This window comes from Coenobita brevimanus, chromosome 13, assembly GCF_032717465.1.
Source record: "Coenobita brevimanus isolate Jiangsu-jjx chromosome 13, ASM3271746v2, whole genome shotgun sequence".
Classification (NCBI taxonomy): Eukaryota; Metazoa; Arthropoda; class Malacostraca; order Decapoda; family Coenobitidae; genus Coenobita; species Coenobita brevimanus.
This window is the reverse complement of record NC_136966.1, coordinates 12712681-12726362: the sequence shown is the minus strand read 5'-3', so window position 1 is coordinate 12726362 and position 13682 is coordinate 12712681.

Here is a 13682-nt window from a genome sequence, read left to right as displayed (position 1 = left end):
ACTTGACCTCTAAAACAGTGTCTGTGCAATAAAGTTTAGTGAGGCTGTGGTGTCATCTCGTTCCCATTTCTGCTTACTATTTTTACTACGTCGTGGGAAAGAACTCGAAAAAGTAGGAGTTGATGTGTGTGTGTGTGTGTGTGTGTGTGTGTGTGTGTGTGTGTTTGTAGGTAGACAGGTAGGTACGGAGGTGGTGGTGGTGGTGGTGAAAGTAATGCTATGGTGGAGGAGGGGGTGACGTGTGAAATGTGTAGGATTAAGTAAGGCAAGGAGAGGGATTGCTTGTGACAGACTGAAGCTTAACTGAATATGTGTGTGTGTGTGTGTGTGTGTGTGTTCAAGGGTATTCATCTCCACCGTGCATCTGGCAGTCGTAGCGTGCTTCATTCAGCAAAATGTAAATTATCAGCCACATTTAATTCTAATCTCTGGCTGTTGTAGTTTTTAGAAATTATTTCCCGCCTTTTCTCTGTCCCTACTGTGTAAAGGTTTTGCCCTCATCACTCACTTTTTTTTTTTTTAAAGAATTTCACTATTTCTTAGTCTTGTATTATTTCTTTTTTCTCGAGCATTTTGATAACAAAGAAGTGTGTTTTTAGGTACACATGCATCAGCGTGGTGATCAGGGGATGTACGATATTCTGCCATTACGAATTTATCCACTGAAAAAAAAAAAAAGTTTCACTTTCTAATTTCTTTCTTGAAAATATCTATCCGTTTTTAGCCAGGATTATTAAGACGGACGTGTTTTTTTTTTTTTTTTTTTTTTTAGGGGGGGGTAAAGTTCATGGCATGGGAAATGAAAATTAATCTGAATCTTTATGAGCTTACAGTCTGAGGAAGTGAAAAAAGAAGCAAATATATTAAACAAAGAAGAAAAATGAAGTAGTGAATGGATTTGGGAATGATGATTAAATACAGATAGAGTAGACAGAATATTCACAGGTATAAATTAGACAGTGTATCCTGAAATGATTACCAGGACGAACGAGAAAAGAAACGGAATGGAAGAGAAAATGTAAAGTCAAAGCATAATTACAAAAATTACACCAATATGACATGAAGGAAGAGGAATTCAAGCACAACAACGAAATATGAAAGAATTATAAAGTGAATATCTGAAAGAAGAATAAATACAATGATATGAAAAGTGAATGGAACTGGGTTCAGCCGGCATGGACGAAGCAAGGAATAATGATTTAAAATACCTCCACCCCTAAAAAAAAAATAAATAAATAAAATAAAATGAAAAAACCAGATCATACGGCATTATTAAGAAGAGGCACACGACAAGCTAGAGAGGAGGTGGCAAGGAGAAACTAAGTGTAAGGAAGGAAAAGCTATACAGAGTACTAAGTACTAAAATAAGAAGAGACCTCCTCCATAGACCTACGGCGAAACTATGCATTAGCTGATGCAGATGCTGACATGTCAGATCAGTTCAAAATTTCAGGCTGAACAATTTTGTTCTTCATGAGAAAGTCTCTAAAATGACTCCTGATATATTAAAAATCGCATAATAGTCAGCTGACGCAACAGGTGACAAGTAAATCAATTCAAAATTTTAAGCTGAAGAAATTTGTATTTAAATCCCGCTTGAAGGAAAAAAAATGGTTTATCACTTACAGACTTGTCAACTTCGCCTCAGAATAATAATAATAATAATAATAATAATAATAAAAAAAAACGGCAGAGAGAGGGGTGGGGGAAGGATCCCTGACATGGCTAAGAAGTAATGAATTAGGAACAGAAGAGGAAGGGGAATGAGAAGAAAGACTTTTTAAATGTGTGTGTGTGTGTGTGTGTGTGTGTGTGAGAGAGAGAGAGAGAGAGAGAGGATGGAAAGATATAAATAGAAGATAAGGGAACTGGAGTTTAGAAGGCAGGAGAGAGGGAAAGAGAAGAATAAGCAAGAGGAATATATGAAAATAAGAAATGAAACAGAGTTATGGGAAAATGGAAATAATGACAGAGGGAAGACTGCGAAGACAGAGAAGATAAAAGAGAGCGAGAGAAAAATACGAAGATGGTAGGAGAGAGGGAGAGACGTACAGAAAGACGGAGAAAGAGAGAGAGGGAAGAGAGAGATGGATAGTCAGAGGGACCTCACAAAAAAAGCAAGAAGGGTTAGGTGCGAGTTAACGATGCCTGAAACACATGTCATCCGTTGTGGTGGTTAATGTGTGGAAAAACCTGGTGATGCAGCCTGGCTTGGGCTACCACCAGACACATTGCCTTGGCTACCCTCACTCATCATTTTTATGGCCTTGAAGATCTCGGGGTGAAGGAGGCATTTATCTCTAATGGGATTTATTTTTATCTTCTTTTGTGGTAATATTTTCTGTTATTTGCATTACGATTTAACAGCTTTAAGATGTTACTCTGCCGTAGGAGACTTATTACAGCTCGCACACGATTCACGCGCCACAATACCACACCTACTTTGTCACATCTCACAGTTACAGTTCACAGTTACGCTCCACACTGTCACACGTCGCACTGTCACACCTCACAGTTACACTCAAAGCCAAGCTGTACCCTGTCATACCGCACATTGTCACATTTCCCAGTCACGTTTCACACAGTCGCACCCCGCGTAATTGCAAATCACAGCTGAGCCTCGCAATAATACTCCATACTGCATCACCCTACATTATAAAACTTCAGTCACACTTCACACTGCCACATCCTCCCAAGGGCACCTCATACTGCCACACCTACCGCCTCCATCTACGCAGACTGTTTACACCCTGCCTACGCTGAGGGCAAGTGTTGCTGTGAATAGGGATATCTTTCAGTACCGGAATGTGTTTGTTAATCAGTAACGCCTACAGTACATAAAAGAACAAACTATGCGAGTATTGCATTTCAGGTTTTAGATATAAGAAAAAAAAGTTGACCTCAGTTCACTTATTATATGTAATTTTATCTGTATGGAAGAATAGATGTAGAGGTGACGCTTGGAATGAATGAATTAGGAAAGGTACTGGGAGGAGTGAAAAAAAGTGTTTAGAAGTCGCTCGCTTAGAATGGATGTAAAGAGAAGGCTGTATGAGGGTGTAGTGGTACCGACTGCATAATATGGAGCTGAAACATGGAACTTGGGTGTAGCAGAGAGGAAGAGTTCAGTGTAATGGAGATGATGTGTCTAAGGAGTATGTGTGGAGTGACGCGTATCGATCGAGTGAGAAACGATGAAGTGCGAAGGAGAAATTGAGTTATGCTGGAGATGACTGATCGAGTTCAGCAGAGAGTGTGGCGATGGTTTGGGCATATGGAGAAAATGGATGAAGAGCGATTGGGGAAAAACTTAACTGGATCTGATGTGAGAGGGCTAAAGCTGAGAGGAAGACACAAATAGGATGAATGGACAGTGTGAAGAGAGTGTTGGATGCGAGAGGGATATCTGTAGAGCAAGGAAGAATAGCTGCGCTTGGTAGGGATGATTGTAGAGAAACTGCAAATGGAGTAGAGGTCCCTCCCCCCCCCCAAGGAATCACACCAGCCGCTACCCGATACATATCTAGCGAGGATCGGAGTATGAACTTGACCTTGACCTACTTTTGCCAATTTCTAACTCGAAGGAGAACTTCATCCCTACTAAACACCTGTAAAATTTTGTGATGATATCTTGAGCGCTGCGAAGTTATCGTGGTAACAGACACACAGACCCTAATCTACTTTCATCAGTTTCTAATTCGTAGGAAATTTTCATCCCTACTACACACCTTGAAAATGTTATGATGGTATCTTGGGCGGTTGCGAAGTTGTCGTGCTATGAGACACACAGACACAGAGACGGACAGGCAAACTGAAAACAATACTCGTAGGAGATTTTCATCCCTACTACGCACCTGTAAAACATTGTGATGATATCGTGAGCGGTTGCAAAGTTATCGTGATAACAGACACACAAACCTTGACCTACTTTCACCAATCTCGAACTTTTCTCCCTATTACACACCTGTAAAAATTTGTGATATCATGAGAAGTTGCGAAGTTATCGTGATTTCACACACACACACACACACACACACACACACACACACACACACACACACACACACACACACACACACACACACACACACTGATAACAATACCAGCTTCGCTATTGCGACCGGAAATAAATGGTGACATGGCCCCAAGGCGACTTTCTCCCGCATTTGGTCTGATCAGCCGATCAGGTCAGGTGCCGGTAAGGGGCTGGTCCATTATGATGTGGCAGGGATGTCGCTGATTGCACTGCGCAGTTGACCCTCGTGCGGTGTGGTGCGGTGAGGATCTGTCCCTTCTCCCCTTCGGGCTAAAATGCGAATAAATGTGTGTGTGTGTGGATGAGTAAATTGTGAGTGTGTCGTCCTGTCTCGGCTACCCCCCTTTCTTTGTGGGAAGCAGCCTAGGTATATAGATATATCGATAGACAGATCTGTATAGCTTAAGGTCATAACAAGAATAAAAATACTTTCAGTATATAGTTCTACTGATACGAAAATTCTTTTTAGTTGCTACAGCAAGTGGCAGTTAATCTCAGTTCTTTGCAGCCAGATTATGAGCCAAATATTTCTGAAATCAGCAGCTCCAAGATTTTTTTTCTCCTTGTCCCCTAAAATCGCTTTGGGACCGTTTATAAAGAAAAATTAGCACAGATAAAGTCAAGCTCGCAAAATGTAAAAAAAAAAAATATTCATACCTGTTTCAAGGCGGTTTCAAGGTTCAAATTGTAAGCCAGGTAAGAGAACAAAGAACGGAAAAATTCACCAATGAAGTTTTTAATCCCCCCCATCTAATGCTCGCTCTGTCACCCTCTGTTTTCTCCATTGCTTTCATGTTCATATACTGTCATAACTAAAAAGTAAGATCTTTCAATAATTTTAAAATCGAATAACCGGGAAAGGACATCAGGATGTTGTGTGGTTTATGTATTTAACTCTCTCTCTCTCTCTCTCTCTCTCTCTCTCTCTCTCTCAATTAACAACAGTTACATTGTATATATTTCCAGGCCGCGGGTGGCCAGGTGGAGAAGTGTTAGTCATAAATACTCCTTCAGCTCGTAACTCCAGAAAAAAAAAGAAAAAAAAAAGTTACCGCGGCGAATGTTCTTTTAAAAGTCTCGTGGGAAATTGGCCGTGTTTTGTGGCCCCCTTTATACCAGCACCTCGATGCCTTCAGAGATTTACTAAGACAGTTAATGTAAACTTTACTGTTATCTTTAACTGCACCTTCTTCCTCATCCGCATACCAAAACGAGTAGATTGTACACGCTTTGAAAATCGTGGAAAAACGAAGTTCTAATCCCTTATTTCCTTCTGCTGTTTACTTGAGCAGAGCAAATGTAGCTCGGTGGTGCAGATGTCTGTGGAATGAATTACTCAGGAGTCTTGATTGTTCTTAATTAATTGCCACTGACTTTTACTGCAGAATTTCATGACAAAGGGAACAAGTTAATTTCGTGAATCCAGTGACGTATTGTTTAGTTTATTCTCGCTATCAACGGATTATATTATTCGGCTTGAGTGAGCCTACCTTTATGACTGCAGAGAAAGATATTTAGCTGTAATAACCTCTTTGTTACTACAGATCCTTCCCAAATTGAATAATATCGTCTGGAGATGGCAAGACAAGTGTCCAGCTCTGGTTAACTTCACACCAATCTTACGACGATGATGTCTTTGATTTTACGAGTACTCTATACCATCAAACTATTTCATTCAGCTTGAGGAAGACTTCCGCCACTGGCCACGTTAATTACGTAGCTCTCTACACTGGGGAATACAGAGTAGCAGTTGAGTGTTGGGACTGTGACGTCTACACTGCTTGACGACGTGAGAGAGAGAGAGAGAGAGAGAGAGAGAGAGAGACTGGTTGTAAATTCAATTTCTGCATATTCTATGGGAAGACTGGTTTAACTAAAGTTGTTTATTGGTCTTAATGACCCTCCTGCAGTCTACAGGCATGCATCATCACCACCTTCGTAGTCGTCGTCGTCGTCGTCGCCGTCGCCGTCCTCCTCCTCCTCATCATGATCATCATCGTCATCATCATCATCATCATTTATCTCCTCCTTCTCTTCCTCCTCCTCATCATCATCATTATGTATCTCATCATGATCATCATCATCATCATAATTATACATCTCTTCCTCCTCCTCCTCCTCCTCCTCATCATCATCATCATCATCATCATCATCATCATCATCATCATCATCATCATCATCACCATCATCATCATCATCATCATCACCACCATCATTATACATCTCACCCTCCTTATCATCATCATCATTATACATCTCCTCCTCCGACCACTGGCGTATACTCACACTGTTAATGAAGTCGTCCTTTGCCTGCATTTGATTTAACAGATAGGAAGCCACGTCATGGTTGGCGGGACGATGAATAATAGTGTCTGGAGATAGCAAGGTGGCCTTGTTGGTATCCTGAGGGGGGATACTGTGGTGGTGCGGGAAGGACGAGACAGGACAGAGGAGGGCAGTTACACGGACATTGACACTGCTCGTAAAGGAGAGTTCCAGAGTTACACAGACACACAGACCAGAGGAAGCCTGTGCCTTGTATCTATCCCTCCTTCCTTCCCCCTATTACTTTATTGGAGAGACTGAGGGAGGGTCATGAGGGAGGGGGAGGGTAGCTACAGAGGTACACAGATCAGAGGTAGAGTGCTTGAATTACATAAACAGATTCAGCTATAGATTTATATGGATAAAACAGGGAAGTTAAAATGATACACTGACATGAATTACATACGAGTATGGTACAATGACACAAAGACCACAAAGAGTTTACAGTTCCTTTGAGGTCTTTGTGATTTAAAGTGCACACACACACACACACACACACACACACACACACACACACACACACACACACACTTGTATAGTGTGTGTGTGTGTGTGTGTGTGTGTGTGTGTGTGTGTGTGTGTGGACAAGTGTGTGTGTGTGTGTGTGTGTGTGTGTGTGTGTGTGTGTGTGTGTGGACAAGTGTGTGTGTGTGTGTGTGTGTGTGTGTGTGTGTGTGTGTGTGTGTGTGTGTGTGTGGACAAGTGTGTGTGTGTGTGTGTGTGTGTGTGTGTGTGTGTGTGTGTGTGTGTGGACAAGTGTGTGTGTGTGTGTGTGTGTGTGTGTGTGTGTGTGGACAGAGAGAGAGAGAGAGAGAGAGAGAGAGAGAGAGAGAGTGAGAGATGTTGGTAAAGAGATTACAGTAGCCAGGGCAAATGAATCACAAGTAAGTTAATAAACAACTAACGCTGATTGGTGAATCATGCGTGATTAATAATGATAATCTGCCATTTATGACAACACCCGTTATAAAGATTTTCATTTATGTCATTCTTGGATATATAACACTGCCTTCATTTGCCTATCCATCGAACTGTCTACCTATCAGTCTATTGCGTGACGTCATATCTAGGTATCTCATCCTCTAGGTGACAACAAACAGAAACGTATTCTAGGTGGCATAGGAGTCTTGGTAGCGCCTCTTTCCGAGTGATTTATATTACTCACTACTTTTAAAACTCTCTCATGCAATTCATCTACTTCTAAATATCAACATAGATTGTATCAGTGGCATACAAAAAGGAGAGCAAGATGTAACTGTAAATTAAATCACCAATGAAGAGGATCTACGAAATTATCAAAGTAACTTAGAATACGACAAGTTGTCTCCAGTCGTCTCAGTACCCTTCATTGCATCCTGCTTCAACCTAACCTAGCTCCTGCATTTCGTATACCTCTTTAGCTTCTTATGCCCGATGACGTATTTTAAGATAATATTCTTGCCACCACCAAGCAATTTTCTTCAGCTTATAAGACAGACTTTTATTGGGCAAGAGGTAGCAACAAAAGAACATAAAATAAATTGTTGGAGTCAGTGATTAATGCTTCACTCTTGCCCCTACTGAATAATTAATTCTGCACATCAGTGTGTCGGCGCGATGCACGGTGCGTGATAAGAGCCGCAGCACGGCATTGTGTGTGCGGGCGTGAGGCTCATCAGGTGACCAGCCTACCACTTATCACTACACCACCTCCTGCTCCACCTGGAATTAATACCACCACACACACCGGACCGATGTAGGAGCCTTCACACGGTTGTACCAACACAGCAGCCGGATAAATGATACATTCCCCTATCCACTGTTCAAGAATGGACCACATAAGGGAGGTCCATCAATTTCTGTATGATGTCATGTGTGTTTTTAGGACGGCTCAGTCTGCTGATGTGAGGAAAACAAGTAAACATTTTGGATGCTTCGTGAAAATTCTAGTTTAGTATGTAATCAGTAGATCAACAAAATTAGACCCTACAGAGCACGGAGAGGGCTATGATATGCAAATAATGATGCAGGGTTGACACTGGGAACGCCGACCGAGACGTCCCTGCAACACACTAGAAGTGGACTGTGTACTATAATATACGGACCACCTGATAAAAAACGTTTGAGTGTTGTCATAAATATTCTATTATGACAGTTTAAATTGTTAATATATTAGCTTATGTGCACATATTTTCTCAAGAGCATATTTTTTCTAATATAGTTTCCATTACGCGAAGTGGTAGTCAAGTGTTTAGTGAGGTGGTCTGCTGACCGAAAGAGCGCGAGTTCGATCCCAGTCTAGGACAACAAATATTATGGTGTACTGAATTTTACTGAAACAGTCTTTACCGATACCCCACAAGACTATTAAATCTATGCCCAGAGGTGGACACATAATAAATATAAGATTCACTAACTCACTGATGTTATTAGTATGCGCATTCATTTATGAAAGAAACTATTCTAATGGAACTAGTGCAAAAGTATTAGATACGGGAGTTTCAAAACCTTTCGGTTGATGCCCGTGGCAATGAGTGGTGCTATGCGGGAGGGTGATTGCGTGGAGTGTGGTGTGGTGTGATATTCCTTCGCTAAGGCCGCTAAAGTATACAGAAGTGCAGTACCTCTCGTCTGGCAATCCACAGTGAGAAGCGGACGAAATAGGCCGCTCCCTGATATCATCATGTATCTAAAAAATTTATCTCACTATGAAAAAAAAAAAAAAAAGTGCATCATTCAGGGTAATGATGTATAGGAATATGAAACGTATGGTGCAGTAAAATGTGCAGGTATAAAGTTCAGAAAATGCTTACCGTATCATATTTTCCGGATAGCCTATTGCGCAGCGTAAAAACTTGCCCATAAACACTGGTGCACCGTCCTTCACTCAGAGCCAAAGTAGCAGTGCTGGGTTTTTATACACAGAACATAGCCAGCCACATGCACACTGACCACCGTTGTAAGACTGTGTAGAGTGTGTGAGGGAAGAATGTGTGAGGAAGCGTGAGGAAGAATGTGTGGAGGCGTGGGAAGGAGGGGGGGGTGTACGGTTTGTGTCGGCGTAGGAGGGGAGAGTGTGTATGTGGGTGTGGAAGGGCCAGAGTGTGTCCCTCAGTGTGTGAAGAGGAGAGCGTACTGTAGTGAGGATGTGGTGGAATGTAGAATGAATGTGTGGGTATGGGCAATGGACTGTGTGCTTGTGGGTATGTGATAGGGAGAGTGTACGTAAGTATGTGGTAGGGGAAAATATATGAGTGGGTACTGGAGAGGAGAATGTATGTTTGGGTGTGGGATGGGCAGAGTTTATTTATGTGTGTAGGAGGGGGGAATGTATGTGTGGGTATTGGAGAGTGTATGTTTGGGTGTGGGATGGGGAGAGTGTACGTGTGGGTGAAGAAAGAGGAGAGTGTATTTCTGGGTGTGGGAAGAGGAGACTGTATACGTGGGTGAAGGAGAGGGAGGATGTATGTGTGGGTGTGGGAAGAGATTATTATGTGTGCGTGTGGGAGGAGGGAAGAGTATGGGAGTGTGTGTGTGTGTATGTGTGTGTGTGTGTGTGTGTGTGTGTGTGTGTGTGTAAGAGTTAGTGGGATGTGTGGGTGGGTGTGACGAACGTTGCGTATATGTGTGGGTGTCTGAAGGGGAAGATATATGTAAGACGAGGTGTATGTGTGTGTGTGTGTGTGTAGAGTTAGTGGGATGTGTGGGTGTGTGTGACGACGGTTGCGTATATGTGTGGGTGTCTGAAGGGGAATATATAAGACGAGGTGTGTGTGTGTGTGTGTGTGTGTGTGTGTGTGTGTGTGTAAGAGTTAGAGGGATGTGTGAGGAAGGTTGCGTAAAAGTGTGAGTGTGTCAAGGGGAAGGTATGTGTAGGAGGAGGTGTGTGTGTGTGTGTGTGTGTGTGTGTGTGTGTGTGTGTGTGTGTGTGTGTGTGTGTGTGTGTGTGTGTTGTGAAAGGACAGGTGTGTGTGTGCATGTGAGATACGTGTGCTTGTGTGTTAGTGTAGGGGGTCACGCAGTTGTCACATTCACTACTACGTATTTACGTTGATCCCGCTCCTGTGTTGATATATACAACTGCAGTGCTAATATGGAAGTGTTTTCATACTGACGCTGGTGATACTGAGGAACAATATAGTAGACGTTCCTCAGTCTTAAATTCTTTTCCAGTCTACTGAGGGTATATGGCGATTTATATTTTGATGTGTTCTTCATTATCCCTCTGAAGACGATAGAAATGTTGAGTATTTTGTTCTTGTTGTTGGCATGCGATTTTATTTAGATTAGGATTGGCCTTTCATTGTCTTAGCGTTAGAAACAGTGTTAACTAAGGTTGTGTAACATATATTACTGGGTGCTGTTGATATTTTCTCATGCCTTTGTGTTTATCTTTCATAAATAATACAAAATGGTGGAGATGAGTGTGATGACAATGATAATGGTGATGATGATTGATATTATTATTATTATTATTATAATTATTATTATTATTATTATTATTATTATGCCAATGAATGTGTTTGAATGGATGAGTAAATGGGGAGGGTGTCGTCCTGTCTCGGCTACCTCCCTTTCCTTGGGGGAAGCAGCCTAGGTATATAGATGGATCATTATTATTATTATTATTATTATTATTATTAGCCACCCATCCATCATCCAATCCTATGTTGCCCCATGAGTAGCGTAGAAGCCCCGGGCTTGGCAAGTTGGTCATGACATTTAAGATGAGAGTAATCAACCTCACGCATCGCTGAGTGGCATTACGTGAGCAATAAACCCCAACCACCCTTTGGATATAAACCTACACAGGCTTAGTCCGACTGAAGCTCCCTAAGTACCCACTAAACCACCAGGCGCCATAAGTTGGTTATATGGTTATCACCCAACATAGTAATGGTTTCCTGTATTTGGCTTGTCACTCAGTGTAGAGTCACCCATAGGCAGAAGGAAGAGGAGAGAGTGAAGGAAAGAAAGACAGAAGCGAGAGTGTACAGAAGGATGAGGAAAGAATGAAGGAAAGAGACACAGAAGAGGAAGGAAGGAAGAGGGGAATGGGCAGGCACCCAAAGCAGCACTAGATCTAGTGAGTGAATGGTGAGCGCCCCCATTATCATTATTATTAATTTGATGATGATAATGGTGGTGATGGTTATTATATAGTCGAAAAATCCGACATGTCACCTTACTCAAGTCAATAATTTAGGCAGTTCTTATTAAGACAGAAATTTCAAATGCAGAAATGTCAGTACTCAAATATCTTTTCATGGTAAATGCATTGCACTGAATATAGTATCATATGATGCCATCAGTCATTGCTTTAGCATTAATTAAAACCTAAGAGTTGGTAGGTGGTGTTCCCATCTGCTCGTCTTTTAGTCGTAGTCGCTTTGGAGATTGCCTAACAAATTTCTTTGCCACATCTTCCGTATGTTATACCTCACTATCCTCATTTATATAATAAATTCAAAGTAAGTGAATATTAGAACGATATAGATAGATAGATACTTACATAGATAGACAGATACTGTACAGCGGAATTCTAAGATGTAATACGTAAAATCAGGACCAAAGAAACTTTGTTAGGAAACAGGCTGGCCCGGGTGGGGTTATGTATCAGTGCTGGTGACACCTTCCAGGCACCTGGCTGGCATATTAACAAACTGATTCATTTTCCTCTATTTACTGTAATGGCAAAAAAGTTCACTGTGAAGTATTTACAAACACGCTTTTAGTTTCTTGCCAAGCTCAGAAAACATCACTATCCACTGATCCGGTGCTTAAACATCTTTTATGCAAATACAGGAAAAGGTAAAAGCTGAATGCCTGCAAAACTTGTACTTCCTCCCAATCGAAATTAAACAAAAGAAGTTCACAAATACACCTGGTTATTTTGAAATGCTTAGATGCTAAGACTCGCTGCGTTTAAGAGACTGGTGGTCATAGGCTGTGGTAAAGAGTGAAAGAGGCAGTTCCAGAGCTGACCAGCTTGGAAGGATGGAAGAAGGAAGTGTGGATGCACGAAAAGTGCTGTATTAGTCTAATCAGTGTTCTAAGAAATGAGTATAACAGAAGTGTGACCGATGGGGTGAGAGTGGATGGGGGGAGGTTGTAGCGAACAGGGAGCATACAGAAAAATTCAAGGGTTTATGAATCAAAATTTTTCCTTGAGAAAAATGATGGACGGATACTTAGTAAAGAATAAGAGTTTGAATGCAGTAAAATTATGTCGATAAAGGAATATTAAAGGACAGCCGTCATGCATTGTGGAAAGAGGAGATAAAAAATGTTAGTGGGAAACTCATATAAATGTTAGGTTTGAAAACCGGATGTGCGTTGTGTCCTTGGTTACTCTGTGTGAATAAGAACAGAGTACAGTAACTAGGGAAGCGAAGAAGAAAAAAGACAGGAGAGCAAGAGTAGAAGTGAGAAAGAAGAGTAGGATATAACTGCTTTTCCGGATACATGTGATGCTGCGCTGCCTGGGAATGAATGTGATTAGGATTAAAGGAACGCATGGGAAGTAGAAATGAAGTTGATGAGAGACGAAATCCAAGAGCAAGATGGTGGGATAAAGTAGTGAAGATATGAAGCGGCTGAGAAGAGTGATGGCAGAGGCGAGTCATTGACATGATGGGTGCCGACCTTATCTCAGTTTCTCTTGTAGTCTTGAAAATGTCATGGAAGGCTGTGAAATAGAAGAGAGGTCTGCACTCCTGCTTTATATATATATATATATATATATATATATATATATATATATATATATATATATATATATATATATATATATATATACACGTGAGAAAGAGTGGCGATTTCTGGGGTCTCTTGATTTTGGTAGTCAAAATGCTAGAACTGTCATTTATTTTTTTTTCTGTTGTTTATTTATTAAATAATATTTGATTCCAGAGTTCACGGGATTGTTCCTAAGAAAACAGATTCATACAGTCCAGCAATTCATAGTAATAATAATAATAGGATACAGGAAGAAGAAACATCCAGACTTCTTGATCATGTTTTATTACAAAAATAAAGTCGTGTATAAAATTCGTAGAAATGACTAGTAACAAATACAGCATCGGAGGAGGGGGGGACGGGAGTTTTTGGCACCATAGTATTGGGGGAGGAGAAGTGGGAGGAGTTATATAAAACGAGGGAGAATAGGATGAACGAAGGAGGGGAGAAGAGGGTGAAGGAGAGAAGGGATGCAGAGTGAGGGAGGGAAGGATGAAGGAGGGAGAGGAGAGAGAATGGTGGACAGGAGAGGGGAAGATGGGGTAAGGGAAGAAAGAGAATTATTACTGGATGAGGGAGGAGCAGAAAGTAGACATGGCGGGAG